Here is an 18307-nt window from a genome sequence, read left to right on the forward strand (position 1 = left end):
CATCGTGTCAGCTTCCTGTCTTGCTCGTCTTCTTTGGGAGGCACCGGGAACTGAACCTGGGCTCCCCAGGTAGTAGGCAGGTGCCCAACTGCTTGAGCCACATTGGCTTCTTGGGAAATTATTTTTAAACTTTTACAGCTTAAAGTTTCCAGGCCATGAAATGTCTAAACAAAGCATCAGCAGAGATGCTTTCTTACCAAAAACAGTTACTGGTAATCTTGGCACACTGCCCATGGCAATCAGGCATATGGTAGGGTGTATCTCCTCAGCCTTGCGTGGCTCCGTGGCCCAGCCTCGCAGGGGCCTCTTTCCACGCCTCTGTGCTCTGCTGATTCCAGACTCCGGGACCTCTCTCAGCCTCTTGCGGTTTCTCCGCCTTTCTGCAGCTGTAGGTGGATCTGGAATCCTTCCTCTCCCCTTTCCCCTTTCTCTGACACGGCAGGATAAAAAATGACAGCTTCCCGGACTTGGCCCAGTGGATAGGGCGTCCCTACCACATGGGAGGTCCGCGGTTCAAACCCCGGGCCTCCTTGACCCGTGTGGAGCTGGCCCATGCACAGTGCTGATGCATGCAAGGAGTGCCCTGCCACGCAGGGGTGTCCCCCACGTAGTGGAGGCCCACGCGCAAGGGGTGCGCCCCGCAAGGAGAGCCGCCCAGCGCGAAAGAAAGTGCAGCCTGCCCAGGAATGGTGCCGACCACACGGAGAGCTGACACAGCAAGATGATGCAGAAAAAAAGAAACACAGATTCCCGTGCCGCTGACAACAACAGAAGTGGACAAAGAAGACGCAGCAAATAGACACAGAGAACAGACAACCGGGGTGGGGGGGGGGAAGGGGAGAGAAATAAATAAATAAATAAATAAATCTTTAAAACAAAAAACAAAAAAACGTCAGCTTCCTTTTTCTGTGCGTCTCTCTCCGTGTCCCGGCAAGGGGGTGGAGACTCAACCCCGCCACGCCTCACGCTCTTAGTCCGCTTGCTGCCCCCGTTTCATTCTAAATCCTTTGTCTCCACGTCTCGCTCCAGACAGTCTTGGGTTACATGTTCATGGTCTGGCCACCACAGGACACCACAGGACCCTTACCTTTCCTTGTGTGATCTGGGGCTCTGTGTTTCACAACTTCTACATCTAATGGGCATTGGGTGTTGGAAACCTCCAAAATAAAAGTGTTCTTTATAGTCCACTCCTTTGCCTGCCCAACGTTCCACACGTGCCCTTCCCCCATTTTTTTTTAAAGATTTATTTTGTATTTATTTCTCCCTCCCCCCCACCAGTTGTCTGCTCTCTATGTCCATTCACTGTGTGTTCTTCCGTGACCGCTTCTATCCTTATCAGTGGCACTGGGAATCTGTGTCTCTTTTTGTTGCGTCATCTTGCTGCATCAGCTCTCCGTGAGGGCTGCGCCATTCCTGGGCAGGCTGCACTTTCTTTCACACTGGGCGGCTCTCCTTACGGGCTGCACTCCTTGCTCGTGGGGCTCCCCTATGCGGGGGACACCCCTGCGTGGCATGGCACTCCTTGCGCGCATCAGCACTGCACATGGGCCAGCTCCACACGGGTCAAGGAGACCGGGGTTTGAACCGCGGACCTCCCATGTGGTAGACGGACGCCCCAACCACTGGGCCAAGTCCACTTCCCACTTCCCCCATTTTTTTTTTTTTTTTTTTTTTTTTTAATTTTTTTATTTTTTATTGACTTTGTAATAATATTACATTAAAAATATATATGTGAGGTCCCATTCAACCCCACCCCCCCACCCCCCCTCTCCCCCCCCCCCCCAACAACACTCGTTCCCATCATCATGACACATCCATTGGATTTGGTAAGTACATCTTTGGGCACCTCTGCACCTCATATACATTGGTTCACATCATGGCCCATACTCTCCTCTATTCCATCATGTAGGCCCTGTGAGGATTTACAATGTCCGGTGATTACCTCTGAAGCACCATCCAGGGCAGCTCCATGTCCCGAAGACGCCTCCACCTCTCATCTCTTCCTGCCTTTCCCCATACCCTTCCTTATACCCGCCAGGAATGTCCCCGTTTAATGCAATGCCCTCTTCTTCCCTCTCATTTCAAAGTGTTTTCGGTTACTGCCTCCAACTCCAAATTCGGCATATCTGTGTGAAGCCCATTCCTCTTCTTTCTTTTTCTTGCCCTAGAATCCTTTCTCTGGGTGTGGAGAGAAGCTACAGAATAAAAAACCCTAAACAGAAATAAATCCCATGGCAGGGAGTATTCATCATCTGGATAATTAGCCCCTGAAAAATTGAGACACCTTTCATTCAGCTGATATTCTACCAAATGTCAATCTGCACACGTAAGATGACACGTTCTATGCTACTGTTTTTTGCACGATCTACGTGTGAACAAGCCAATGATTAATAAAAAATTATGCAAAGATAGGCTGTGTATTAGTCAGGGTTCTTTAGGGAAACAGGACTGACAGGAGATATCTGTAAATAGTATGCGATTTTGTAAAATTGTCTAATGCAATCCTGGGGACGCGCAATTCTGAATTCTGCAGGGCAGACTGCAAACCTGGGGCTCTGATGAAGGTCCTTGATGAGTTCTCAGGAGACACTGGCTGTCTACAGTAGACATGGGAGTTCTCTCTCTGAATGCTGAAATCACCTCCCCTTTCAAGGCCTGCAACCGATTGGATGAGACTTGACTCATTGCTGACAGCAATCTCCTTAGGAGATTGTAGATGTAATCAGCCATCTGTGCAATCAACTCACTGATGATTAAAGTCCATGAAAAGCTCTTGTATAACAATTAGCCCCGTGCTTGCTTGACCTAACAATGGGGCACCATTACCCGGCCAAGCTGACGCCTTAGCCTAACCATCACAGGCTGTATGAATTTTTTTCAATTCCACGATTTTTCACAAGAAACTAAGGGGACAAACTTCCTTATTGTTCGCAGAGCTTTGGGTAACTTTAACTTTGGGTATGTGTGGGACTCTTGTCTTTTCAATAGAGAGGGAAGGGCTAGTTTTGTGTAATGAATCCTCCATATCTCTTATCCTTATAAGAGATAAAATAATAATAAGATATAATATAATAAGAAGAGATATTCCTATATAAGATATTCCTTTGTATAATATTCATGAGTTCAAAAATAAGACCACCTGGGTTGGTAGTGGTGAGACTTGATTTGCATAAAATAATATCTGCCTTTCGAGGGGCAGAGATTAATAGGTGATATTTATTATTTACTATTTGCCAAGCACTTTTCTTAGGGCTTTACATGTATATCTCATTTGAACCTTGCAACAACTTTACAAGTACATACTATTATTATCTCTATTTTACAGATAAGAAAAACTGACCTGAGAGGTTAAAACCTAGATCAACGTCCTAAAACTAGTTAATAGTAGAACCAGAATTCAAACTGTGGCTGTCTGACAATAGTTTCTGCTCTCCATCTTACTCAAATATTAGATTCCTTGCTATATTGAACAAAGATTCATTTTTACATTTTTATCCTGAAAGGGAAGTTGAGAATTGTATACATTATGTCAATGATGAGGAATCACAAGGGAAGAGTAAGAGGTTCCTTCAAACTTAATATCTTTAAAAGAGATAATTGGTGCAGAGTCTAGCTAGCAGGGAAACTAAATCTTGATGTTCTGGTTTTCAAATTGTTCCCCTGTCTTCCTCCTCCAGCCCAGCTGCTGTAATTTGATGTATTATGGTTAAACTTGACGAAAAAAAAAAAAGGATCTGGGGCAGCTCCAATGTTCTCATTTCAGGTTTTAAAGGACGATTCTCCGTTAAGCTGCACCACCACTGCCCACCAACAAGAGGCCAGCCTAGGAGAGCAGAACTTAGCTTCTAGGGAGTGTCTGGAAATCCTGACTTCGTGGCTCATGCTCACTAAAAGTGGATCCTGTAGTCCTGTGCCTTGAGTGAAGACAACAACGTAGATGCTCCAGTGTAGAACCTGGCAAGATGAAAGGTACAGAATAAAAATGCAAGACAGATGGGGTCGGAAACACGAAGGGCAGCTCTAAAGCATCTTGAGAAGAATAGGAAAGAATTAGATGACTAAACATAAGGCAATAGGGCATGGCAAAATATTGGAGCAATGAACTAAGAAGAACGAAATAAGTCTGAGAAAGATTAGAATTAGTAAACAGAATGAATTTTGTAATAATAACACCTCTAGCTGCTTTCATTGGGGGCTAAATTTGAAAATTTATATTTTAAAATGAATTTTTAAAAAATGCAGTTTCCACCCTCCCAGTTCCCTTCCCTTTCCCCTTTTTAAATTGTGGCAACACATATACAACACAAGAGTTCCCATTTTAACCACTTTCATATTTACAATTAAGTGATATTAATTACATTCTCAATGTTGGGCTACCATTACCACTATCTATTACCAGATATTTTTCATCACCCCAAACAGAAATTCTGTACTTATTAAGCTTATTTTCCCTCCCTCCTGGGAATCTGTCATCCACTTTCTATCTCTATGAATTTCTTTAGTCTAATTATTTCCTATCAGTGAGATCATATGATATTTTCCCTTTTCTGTCTCACTTATTTCACTCAACCTGATATCTGCAAGGTTCATCCATGTTGTAGTGTGTATCAGAATTTCACTCCTTCTTTTGGCTGAACAACATTCCATTGTGTGAATAGCATATTTTGTTTATATGTTCATTGGTTACTGGACACTAGGTTTGCTTCCATCTTTTGGCAATTGTGAATAATGCTGCAATGAACACCAGTGTGCAAATATCTATTCGAGTCCCTGCTTTCAATTCTTCTGGGTACATACCTAGAAGTGGAATTGCTGGGTCGTGTGGCAGTTCTATGTTTAACCCCCTGAGGAACCACCAAACTATTTTCCCCTGTCACCCTTTTAGGTGCCCCTTTCTTTTTCAGAATGATCAGGCCCACCCACCTTTATCCTCAGCACAAGTTTCTGGAGATGCCGTATCTTTGACAACTTTTGTGTCTTAATACATGTTTGTTGAAGGAATGAACGAAGAAAGACTTTTGTATTAAACAAAAAACAAACAAAAATAAAGGATTTACCTCTTCCCCCTCCTGTGTGCCACATTCAGATTTTGCTTTTGGAAACTCCTTCAAGGCAGGTGAAGTCCATTTTTAATCTCCCTATACCTGCATCAACTACTGTCCTAAATTTTCTCTTTATTTCTCTTGTGATAAACATTTTCTCACACGTGCAAGCTATATAATACAGTTTTTAAAAATGTTTTTGACTTCTATACAAATTGCATCATATAGTATGTAGTTTTCTGAAAATTACCCATGTAGTTTTATGTCATATGGTTCATTTATTTTGAACACTGTAATATATCCCAGTGGGTAAATATGACACATTTTATTCGTCCTCTAGTTTATGGGTTATTTCCAGGTGTTTTTTTTTTAATACTGGAAACACTTCTTTTTTATTAATACTTTTTAAAGTAAAAAATGCTTTAGATTATATCAATGTAACATAAAAATATAGGGGATTCCCATATGCCCAACTCCCTACCCCTCCCATACTTTCCCACATTAACAACATCCTTCATTTGTGTGGTACATTTGTTACAATTGATAAACATATATTGGAACATTGCCATTAAGTGTGGATTATAGTTTACATTATAGTTTACACTCTGTCTGACACAATTTTGTAAGCTTTGATAAAATATATAACGGCCTATGTCTATCCTTGCAACATCATTCAGGACAATTCCAATGTCCAGAAAATGGCCCCATATTATACCTGATTTTGCCTCTCCCTCCCCTCAGAACCTCTGACGGCCACTGCCTCCACATCAATCATAAAAGTTCTCCCACTGCTAGAATAACAATAAGTCTATAGTAGAAAAACAGTAAATCTACTCTAGCCCATCATTCATTTCCCAATCCTGAGGATTATGGGATGGTGATGCCCTCTCTGCCTCTAATTGAGAGGGGGCTTAGATCCCATGGGGCAGACGGATGAGACTATCTTGCTTGCAGTTACAGACTCTCTCTGTTCCTTGGGATGGTCGTTGCCCATCATCATCTCCTTGTTAGTTGTCCTGGGTGAGTCCAATGACCTGGAGAGTAGGTGTTGCAACTCTGTTGAGATTCAGGGCCCAACACAAGGACAGCCCAGAGATTTAAGACTCTTGGACATACACCTACCAAGTCTAGTACTAAGTATAAGTTCAAATAGAAGGGGCGGAAGAGCCATGTGTAAGGAAACCACAACTAATTCCCACTCTGTCACACTGGGGAATATATTCCAAAATAGGGCCCACTGGTACGGCACCAAACTCCTGAGCTACCTGACCTGACTATAGTGTCTGGATATTTCTAGAGCCCTCAGCAGCTCTGCTATTTGAGGCAATATTTACTGGAAAACACTTCTTTTTGAAAACTTATCTATACATTTCTCCTTGCACAGTCGTACAAGAATTTCTCTTGGGTATATATCTCAGAGTGGGGTTGCTAGGTCCGATTTACAAAACAATGCCAAAATGTTTTCTGAAGTGGGACGGGTGTAATTTATACTTCCACCCATAACACATAAATTTAGCTGATGCAAATTCTCGCTTATACTTAATTTTTGCCAATTTAGAGGGTGTAAAATGGTATATTATTGTGGAATTAAATCACATTCACCAGATAACTAAAGAAATCAAACATCTCTTCATATGATTATTGATCATATCTGTTTCTTCTGTGAAGTAACTTTTCGTGCCTTTTGCTCAATTTTCTTTTGGGTTATTTGTTTTTCCTGCTGGATTTAAATGTGTTTGTTTATATATTTTCGCAGGTATTAAAGTTGCAAGTATCTTTTCCTACTTTGTAACTCTCATATATTTTTACGTATTTTTTTACGTTTAAATCCTTAATCCATTTGGAGTTGATTTCTACGTATGGTGTGAGGTAACCATATAGATAATCATTTGCCTTATCATAATTTATTGAGTAGCCTCTTTTTCCCATACTGATCTGCCACTTTGCCATATCTGTGGAACTTTTTGTGGGCTAGATTTCCGCCCCACATGGGTGGTTATTTTTACCTCTTCACCAAGTCCATACTATGTTAATTACTATAGCTTTTTATAAATCTTGATATCTTGTAGAGCAATTCCCTTACACTATTCATTTTATTTAGGAGTGATGTAGAAAATGCCATTGTTCTGACCATATCCCTTTAGATTTTTTATATTCTCTCGGGAACACTTCCTAATAAGTCATTTTCACATCTCCCCCTATTTCAGGGTCCTCTGGGGAAACCTAACCCATTTTTAGAACTTTGCTGTTCCACCCACATTTTATTTATTGATTTATTTATTTTTAAGAGGTACCAGGGATTGAACCCGGGACCTTTTGTAGATGGGAGGCAGGTGCAAAATCTCTGAGGTACACCCATTCCCTCCACATATATTTTAGAATTACTTCTCAGGTTATATGAAAATGCTGCTGAGATTTTAATTGGAACTGCAAAGAATATATAGATCAGTTGGGGAGGGTTATGCCTTTGTGATAGTAAATATTTTTTATCCATGAGCATGAAGTATATTTCCATTTACATCTTTTTTTTTTACAAATCATTTTTATTGCTATATATTAATAAAGCATAAATCCATGCAAAGTGTACAATCAATGGTATTCAGATTAATCCCAAGTTGTGCATCCATCACTTCAATCATTTTGAGAGTTATTTTCATTATTCCAATAATAATAATAATAATAATAATAATAATAATAATAAAAACCGACCAAACAAACCAAACTCATCCCCTCTCAATCTCTTTTTGCTTCTCCTGCCATACAGATCTGCTGTTCAGTTTCCTTCTCTCTAATTTATTTGTATTTATATTTTGTAAAAACAGTCTTATTTATGCAATATCACCCATATTCATATCTTACATGAGGTTTCTCTATGTTTTACAGTCTCAGTCCTTTGTTACATTTTTAAGCTTTCCTCCTAGTAAAAGAAATGCCCTTAGGCTCTCTCTTTTTTAAAAATATATTTTTTAATTTTTGAAAAGATACTTAAATTACACAAAATGTTACACACACACACACACAAAGGGATTTCCATATACCCTGCTCCCCACACCTCCCACCCTTCCCCACATTAACAACTTCCTTCAGTAATGCGGTACATTCGTTGCAATTAACGAACGCATTTTAGAGCACTGACACTAAGCATAGATTGTAGTTACAATGTAGTTTACACTCTCTCCCACTCAATTCTGTAGGTTATGGCAAGATATATAATGGCCTGTATCTGCAGTTGCAATGTCATTCATGACAATTCCAAGTCCAGAAAATGTCCCCATATTACCCTTCTTTTTTCCTCTCCCTGCCTTTAGCACCTCCAGTGGCCACTGTCTTCACAATCAATGATAAAATTTCTTCCATTGCTAGAATCCCAATAAGTCTATAGTGGAATACCAGTAAATTTTATTTTATTCTCAAATCCTGAGGATTCTGGGATGGTGATGCCCACTCCACCTCTAATTGAGAGGGGGTCTTGATCCCATAGGGCTAATGATTGGGACGCTCTTGCTTGCAGATATAGACTCTCTCAGTTCCTTGGTATGGTGGTTGTCCATCTTATTTAATAACTTTCAGTGAAGTTTTTGCAATTTTCTGCATAATGGTCTTGCATCTATTGTATTATATTTATTCCTAATTATGTTATAGCTTTCATTACTATTGTGGATGGTAAACCTTTTTGTTTTCCTTTAAATTATGCTGTTTTTTGCTAATAATTAGAAATACAATTGATTTTTACTCTTGGTCCAATTTTTGGTATGCCTGGTAATTAAAAAATAATAATTTATACAGGTGAAATTCACGTCACATAAAATTAACCATTTCAAATTGAACAATCCGGCGTCATTTATTACATTCGCAATGTTGTGCAAACACTACCTACTTCTATCTAGTTCCGGAATATTTCCATCTCTCCAAAGTACAGCCCCTTACATTAATAAGTTTTCTCACCATTCCTTCTCTCCAGCCCCTGGAATCACCAATCTGTATTCTATCTCCATGGATTATTATTCTGGATATTTCACATAAACAAAATCATTCAATATGTGACCGTTGTTTCTGGTTTCTTTCACTTAGCATGTTTTGAAGGGTCACCCGTATTGCAACATATATCAGTACTTTCCTTTTTATGGCTGAGTAATCTCCATTGTATGTTTATACCACAAGTTGTTTGTCCATTCGTCCATTGATGGACATCACGGTTGTTTCCACCTTTTGGTTATTGGGATTAGCGCTGTTATGAACATGTGTGTACATGTACTTGTTTGAGTACCTGTGTTCAATTATTTTGGATATAAGAGTGGAATTGTGGGGTCATCTGGTAAACCTATGTTTAACATTTTGAGGAACTGCCAAGCACTTTTCCACAGTGGCTCCACCTTTTTACATTCCCACCAGCAACTTATAAGGGTTCCAATTTCTTCACATCCTTGCAAACACTTATTTCTTATTCTTATTTTAAATTATAGCCATCTTAGTGGGTGTGAAATGGTACTGTAACGTGGTGGGTTTTTTTGTGTGTGAGCAGTTCCGTCCTTTTATTTAGTTTTATATTTTACTTTTATGTGATGCATTTTATTACCTTCTCCCAACTTTTTATCTTGAACATTTTTAAACCTCAAGAAAACTTGAAAGTATAGCAATTAATATCCATTCACCCTTCACATAAATTTGCCTCTGTTAGCCTTTTGCCATATTTGCATTGCTTGTCTCTGTATATATTCATATATATATAATTTTTCATATATATATATAATTTTTGGTTTAAACATTTGAAAACAAGTTGTAGACATCATCACCTTTGAGCCTGTCAGTGTGTTTCTCCTAGGAAAAAACTACATAATTTTCACACCAAAGGCCGAGAAATAATTCATGTCATCTAATCTCAAGTACAAATTCAAATCTCCCCTGTGCAAAACCCAGTGGTTTTTATTGCATTTCCCTAAGATCTAATGACATTGAACATCTTTTTGTGTTTACTGATCTTTTGTATATCTTTGAAGAAATGTCTATTCAAGTTCTTGCCCATTTTAAAATTGGGTTGTTTTTTCTTAAGTTGTAAGAATTCTTTGAATATTTTGAATACTAGACTCTTATCAGATATTGATTTCCAAATATTTCCCCCATTCTTTACGTTGTTTTTCACTTTCTTAGTATGTCCTTTGATGCATGAAAGTTTTAAATTTTTATGAAGTCCAGTTTATCTTTTTGTTGTTGTTGTGCTTATGCGTTTGATGTAATTTCTAAGCCTTCATTGCCAAATAAGAGATGATGAAGATTTTCCCTTGTTTTCATCTAAGAGTTTTATGGTAGAGCTCTTTATTCAGTTTGTTGATCTGTCTGGTAATTTTTGGTTGAATGCTGGATATTGGATATGAAAAACGTATTTCAGGACCTTCTAGTCTAGTGAAGTCTCCAGACTCCTTCTTTAAAGAATATTTTAATGTCTTTAATATCCCAAATGCACAGGATGACAAAGGAAACCAGTTATATTGCACTGCAACCCTATCCACAGAATTATGGAGTTCCATAGACCCAAGATTAAGAACACTGTAGAAATTCTGGACAATGTTATCTTCCTCCAGAAAGAGTTCCCTGAAAATTTTGATTAGGTCGATTGAGAAGAGTTTGAAAACCTGAGTCCAATCATGGACTGAACAGGCTTGAGGCTGAACTGCAGTTGGAAGGCTCTGTCTGTCTCTGGTTTGACTCCCCTGCTAGAGTGCATTCCTCCAGGAGTCCCAAATAGGGACTTATTTTAGTGTTAATAAGGTTCAACCAACAGAAAATCTCAACCACCCAGTGTTTTAGGTAATAATATAATTTGGCAGAAACAAATATATTTTTGAAGATAATAACTTCGGACAGATTGTGGATATCAAGACATTTAATCATAGGGTTCTGACATTTAAGAACTTGGGGATTTGGAGTTTTGTTGGCTTTCAGAGAAAGGAACAGCTTAATAAGCCAATTAAATTATTCTTTAGTTTTCTGCTGAAAAGACTGTAAATAGCATTTAACAAGTTCTGTCTGTCATATTTTTGTGAGGAACATTAAATATATCTCTAGCATACTATTTTAGTGTAGCAAAGAGCATTTCAAAATATATTTATTAGTTACCAAATAACAAGAAAAACTAAAGATCGGAGGTCAGTTGCCTTTCATCCTTTCTTTCAGTGATCCAAAAAATTGTTTCAGATTTATTTTTAAATGTACAGTTTTGACCTTTAAGCTAATTTACATTGCTTTTGGTAACAGACAGAGTTATGTAACACTGCAGCCCTCCTTTTACTAAATAGGGTTCTGGGAAAAAAACTCACTCTTTAAATTTAGAAATATAGAATATTTGATTAAGAAGGAATTTTTTTCCCTTTTGATAATTTTTACCAACTTTACTGAAATTAGAGCTTCATATTCTTCTTAAAAAGAACCAACATGGAGTAGATGTGGCTCAAGCATTTGGTCACCCAACTCCCACACAGGAGGTCCTGGGTTTGGTTCCCAGTGCTCCTAAAGAAGACAAGCAGAGGCAATGAGCAGAGACAGTGAGTGGGCACAATGAGCAGAGACAACAAGCAGACAGATGAGGGAGACATCTCAGGTCGGGGAGAAACAACAGTAAATATTGTACAATACTTTCCATACTGCATTATTACAGTTGCCTGAAATCTGCTGGAAGAAAAATACAGTACTCCTTAGTGGCTTTAAATTAGTGGCTTTAAAATAGTCATTATAATTCTCTACCTTGTGTACTCAAATGAGTTCACACATTTATTGAGCATCTTCTATGTGCCATGCACTATGTTAAGTGTAAAGAATATGGTTCTGGTTCAGAGAGTCTATATTTCTACCATGCTTGAGTGTAAGCAGTATAGCATTGCCTGATGGGCTAAGTGTACTACCAAGTCATGGGCTCAAAACAGCAAAAAAAAAAAAAAGTTAAGGACACATTTGTTTTCAATAAACTTACTTAGCATTTTACATTTGTAAATCTTCTAGTGTTATGCTTTAGTATTGTTGTTTTGATGTTCCTAGAGGGCAGGAGATGGGCCTCATGATCTTTTCAGTACTTGGGATTGCTGAAGGTTTTAAAGTAGTTTAAGGGCCCAACAGTGGGCTCTTGATACTAATGGCTACACTTTTGAGCCTATGCACCTGCAATAAGAACAAGGCCTAGAGTAGCATTGTGCCTGGGGGTTTCCTCCTGACAGCCTTCATGTTACTCAAATGTGGCCACTCTCACAGCCAAACTCAGCGTGTAGATGTGATGCATTCCCCCCAGCGTGGGACACGACACCCGGGGATGAGCCTCCCTGGCACCGAGGGATCACTACCACATACCAGCTGAAGAAGCAACTAGAAAATGACCTTGAATTAAAGATTCAATGCGGAACAGCAGAATATACCTATCTACATATAATAACATGACTTTGGGAAGCGGTTTGACCTAATGTAAGGGGGAAATGGAAAAGAGAAATGAGATTATAAGGCTGTGAGTCTCTAAAAAAGGGTCTGGAGGTTGTCAGAAGGAATACCCCTATGTACAACTGAACAGAGTCTAAGAGACAGATAAGGTAGATACAACCCCAGGTATTGGTTCTTTTGAGGGATAAAGAGACCCACGGGTTCTATGGTCATGGCAGAAGGGGTTCACTGCCATGACAGATGGCCCTTCTTTGGAGCTGGTGTTTCTGCGTGATGGAAATGGACTCAGAGGGGATCTCGTTTCACAAGACTTGCATGCTACTTTATTGGAATTGTAGTTGGTGCTGGGTTTAAGATATATGTAGGGGATTTGAATCTCTGGACTGATAATATGACACCCAGGCCCAGAGCCTCAACAGACTTCAGCTCCTACACTTTGACTTATTGGACTTACTCCACTCAGCTAACATGGAGTTGAAGAAGGTCAACCACCACAACAGGGAGCCTAGAGTGTCTACAACTAGAAGCGGGAAGAGTGCATCCAGTACCCATGTGGAATCTAAGCCCTCACTTGACATAGGTGTGCAATGGACACAACCAATCCAATGTCCACAGAGAAAATGTGGAATGGGTGTGGGAACGGTAGCCATGGGGGCTGCTGGGTGTGGGGAACGGGAGGAAGAGATGAGATGTGGAGGCGTTTTCGGGACGTGGAGTTGTCCTGGATAGTGCTTCACGGACAATTACGGGACACTGTAGATCCCCCCAGGGCCCACTGGATGGAACGTGAGAGAGTCTGGGCTATGATGTGGACCATTGACTATGGGGTGCAGTGATGTTCAGAGATGAACTTACCAGGTGCAATGGATGTATCACGATGATGGGAGAGAGTGTTGCTGTGGGGGGAGTGGGGGGCGGGGGCGGTGGGGTTGAATGGGACCTCATATATATTTTTTAATGTAATTAAAAAATAATAATAATAATAAATAAATATTAAAAAAAAAAATAAAGTAGTTTAAGTTCTGGCTTTGTAGGCTTGTGCCAGAGTTGCTTAGAATGTGGACATAGGATATTTCATTCACTATGCCTGCTTCTCCTCCCTCAACACATCTTCTGTCCCAGGATTCCTTGGGCCAGGACTAAAGAACTTTAGGGAAGTTGGTGATACATTTTGATGAAAAGGTTGTGGTGATTTGAAGGTGATCAGTCTTTTCCCAAGAGTTTGGAGAGGGGCTGGAAGGATCAAAAGAAAGTTGTTACCTGACCTCATGAGGACTCTGGAGGGAAAAGAGAATGTTTCTTGTGGCAGTTTGAGATTATTTTATGAATCCCCAAAAGGAAAAGACTGTGTTTGCAAACTAATCATTCCTCTGGGTGTGTTATACTTTGATTGCAGTAAATTCAGGTGAGGGGCCTTTGATTAGATCACCTGTTAAGATTGCTGTAGGGCTTGCTATTGGACTATATCAGTGAGGCATGATCAGGTTGAGTCCCTGCCCCTTGCTGGGTCTGATACAAGCAAACACTCACTTAGATAGACACTGGAAAAGAGAGCTCTGCCGTTTTTTATCCTTCCATGTGACAGAAAGGAGAGGCTCAAACAACTGAGGCCCTGGGGAGAGATGAGCTATTTTCCTGAAGCTTTACAGCTGAGACTGGAAAGAGAGCAGAACAGCTGAGACTGATATAGGAGGCCCAGGAAGAAACAAGCCTCTGTGGATTTTGATATTATTTATGAATTCCAAAAGAGTTATTGATTATGTTGTAAACTGGTTTGTTTCTCTGGGCATAATACCCTTTGATTGTATTAGATTCAGCTGAGCTTTATGATTAAATTATGTTAAGATTAGGGCTTTGATTCAACCATGTCATTAGAGTGCAACTCAGCATTAAGTTCCAGCCCCCTTGGGCTGATAAAATAGACTCTTACCCCGAAGTAGACACATGGAGAGAAGATCATGGAGAAATAGCGACAGCTCAATAGACATGGCAGAGAGATAAGCCTGAGAGTCTACAGCTGACCTTGGGAAGAGAAAAGAGCAGACGAGCCCAGAAAGAAATGAGCCCAGGGAGAGAGAGAAACCTTATGCCAGCCTACAACTGAGATCAGAAGAAGCTGGGACCACAAAGACTTAAGAGGTTGAAGGAAGGTTGAACCCTTGCAGACGTCACCCACCATCTTGCTTCAACATGTGGCAATAGAGTTTGGTAAGGAAGTAACTTTGAGGTGGACTCTTTAGGGCCATATGACTATAAACTTCTACTCCAAATAAATACCCTTTATAAAAGCCAATAGAGTTCTGGTACTTTGCATCAGCACCCCATCAGCTGACTAATAAATCCACCTATGCAAAGTGAGAGAAGACTACAGGATCACTTAAGCATGAAGCCCCAGAGAGGCTGGGCCCATCGAACAGTTCAAGAGGAAAGGGTGAACCTGGAAGGGAAAGCTGAAACCCCAGCAGAGATCAATGGCCATCTTGCTTCACCATGTGGCAACACACCAGGATCAACAATAGCTGACATTGGTGAGAAATCATCTCTGATGGTGCCTCAGTTTGGACTTTTCATGGCCTTGGAACTATAAGCTTTTACCGCAAATAAACCCCCTTTATAAAAGCCAACAGATCTCTGGTTTTTTTTGCATTGCACTGCCACTCTTGCTTGGCTACACTGCTCTAGCATGGAGAGGAAGAAAACAGATAACAAAAGCATCTTTTCTCTGGCAGAATCCCAGATGGTTCACATGCTTAAGTCCATCTACTGCAGCCATGAGTATGTTTGTTTAATAATGTTTATCTTTTTTTCTGTTTAAAAGATAACACAGGGGAGCAGTTGGATGCCTGCCTCCCACATGGGAGGTCCCGGGTTTGGTTCCCAGGGCCTCCTAAGGAGGGCGAGTGGATACATTGAGCAGACACAGTGAGCAGACAATGAGCTGACAGACGAGGGAGCCATCTAAGCGGGAGGGGAAGATAATACATGCTCATTATAGAGTATCTGGGAGGTTGAAAAATGTAAAGAGAGAATTAAAATGATCCAGAGACAACTGCAAACATTTGACGTACACTTCCTCTTAGCCTTTTAAAAGGTTTATTTATAAATATTTAACAACATTAATAATGTTTGGTGTTCAGCTTTTTTCACTTTAAATGAAATTATATGCATTTTCTTGTATGACCAATTATGTTTTAGAGGCATAATTTTTAATGCCATCACAGAATTCCAATCTATGGTTATAAGTTGATTTAACCTTTGTCCTGTCGTTGGATATTCGTGTTCATTCCTGATTTGCCCATTGATAGACAATGCTACAGCCCCTGTTGGAGCCGTGGCTTCTCCCAATAATGTTGCTCGGGGATCTGGTTTCCAGACCCTCTCCTCCCAATTTTTAGGTTTCTTTTTTTTAAGATTTATTAATTTATGTATTTCTTCTCCCTCCCTCCACCAGTAGCAAGGGAAACACCAGGGGCGGGACCTGGTAGAAACATGAAAGATTTGAAAAAAATGTGTCAAGGTTGACTATTGCATCTCTGCATCTAGAACAGTGCCTAACACATAAGTACTCAGGCTTTGTTGAATGAATGAGTTAAGTTAGAAAGGCGAACATAGCACATGGGTCAGAGTGAGACCACTGGGTCAGTGATTAAGTTATTGTCTCTCAATATCATAGATCCCTCCACTGGGCTTTATGATGCCAGAACTGGGACTTTGCAAACCACATTTCTTCTTTGCCTGCAGCTCTCTCTTAGATTCTGCTAATTGGGGGCTGTATTAGTCAGCCAAAGGGGTGCTGATGCAAAGTACCAGAACTCTGTTGGCTTTTATAAAGGGTATTTATTTGGGTAAAAGCTTATAGTTAAAAGGCCCTAAAGAGTCCAACTCAAGTTTGCTTCCTTACCAAACTGTTGCCACGTTTTGAAGCAAGATGGCGGGCAGTGTCTGTGAGGGTTCAGCCTTCTTCTTCCTTCTTAAGGCTCGTGGGTTCAGCTTCTTCCCATCTCAGCTGTAGGCTGGCGAAGGGCTTGTCTCTCTTCCCAGGGCTTGTTTCTTTCTGTGCTCAGCTGCTCTGTTCTCTTCACAAGGTCAGGCGAATGGCTCATCTCTCTTCCCAGGGCCTCTGCTGTGTCTGTGGAGCTGTCTCTCTTCCTCGGTGTATCTTCTCTGTGTATCTACTTCTGGGTTCTCCTCGAGCGAGTGTCCGTTTATGTAGCCCCCCAAGGGGGCAGGGACTCAACCCTGCATTCCCTAATGACAAGGTCAAATCAAAGCCCCAATCCTAACAAAACCAAGTACATGTAAAACTTTTTAATTATTACACTCCAAGGGTCTCACACCCAGAGGGACAGACCCCTTTGCAAACGTAAACAATATTTCTTTTTGGAATTCATAAATAATATTAGCCTGCCACAGGGGCTCGGGAGGGAGCCTGGAAGGCTGGAGGAGGAGGAGAAGAGACGTGCTCTTTCCTGTTAGCTTCCTGCGGGCTCTAGGTCTGCTTGTGATTCCTGCGTGACCTTCAGCCAGTCATCTTCTTTCCCCGCCCCCTGCCCCGTGTTTCTTCACCCTGGCAGCTGCAATTCCTTCTCCAGCAGCCACTGAATCCTCTTGGCAGTTTCTCCAGCCCTTGCAGAACCAGCGTTGACAGGCCCCACTTCAGACACCTCCCTACCCCCCGCACCAGTCGCCAGTGCCCCCCTCCTCGGCGATCTGGTTTCCAGACCCTCTCCTCCCAATTTTTAAGTTTTTTTTTTTTAAGATTTATTAATTTATGTATTTCTTCTCCCTCCCTCCATTATCTGCTCTCTGTGTCCATTAGCTGTGTGTTCTTCTGTGTCTGCTTGTATTCTCATTAGGAGGCTCTGGGAACCCATCCTGGGACCTTTTGGAGCGGGAGAGAGGCGATCATTCTCTTGCACCCCCTCAGCTCCCTGATCTGCTGCGTCTCTTAATGTCTCTCCTCTGTGTCTCTTTTGTTGTGTCATCTTGCTGCGCCAGCTCTCTGAACGGTCCAGCGCTCCTGCGTGGAGCAGCACTCCACATGGGCCAGCACTCCTGCATGGGGCAGCACTCTGCTCGGGCCAGCATGCTGCGTGGGCCAGCTCGCCACATGGGCCAGCGTGCCTTTACCTGGAGGCCCTGACCACTGAACCCTGGACCTCCTATATGGTGGACGGGAGCTCAATTGGTTGAGCCACACCCGCTTCCCCCAATTTTTAAGTTTTACTAATGCTCACCTCTCCCCTTGCTCCTGCAGCCCTCGGAGTGATATCTGTTTTTTGTAGTCACTACATTTGAAGGAGTAGAGAGCTTTCCTCTTGCCGTTTTGGTGACCTAGTTAACAATTTAGACAGAATCCACTTTTCTGTACATTAAATTCTTTCTGTTCAAACAGCTGGTTTCTGTCTCCTGGCCAGAGAGTGACCAACAAGATCACAGATAGAAGTTAGAGACGGGGGAGCATTGCAGCAGAAAGGGTGAGCCTGGCGCCGGGGAATGCCACCTGACGGGGAAGGCCCAGCCATCATTATTAATCCTTGCATCCTATTTGCCCGCAGCCGTTCTACCCCTGGCCTTCAACGTGCTTCCCAAAGCTTCTTGTGAACCACTGACCGTGAGGTGCAGCGGTGCTCAGAGATGTATTCACCAAGTGCAATGAATGACTCATGATGATGGAGGAGGTTGTTGTTGTGGGGTGAGGGGGTGGGGGGTATATGAGGACCTCATATTTTTTTAATGTAACATTAAAAAATCAAATAAAGACAAAAAAAAAAAAAAAAGGATTAGTTTCCTCAGACCTGGGACCATAGACTGCACAACCAACTGTCTCTCCCTCAGAACCAAAC

The sequence above is a fragment of the Dasypus novemcinctus genome, chromosome 28 (assembly GCF_030445035.2).
Source record: "Dasypus novemcinctus isolate mDasNov1 chromosome 28, mDasNov1.1.hap2, whole genome shotgun sequence".
Lineage (NCBI taxonomy): Eukaryota > Metazoa > Chordata > Mammalia > Cingulata > Dasypodidae > Dasypus > Dasypus novemcinctus.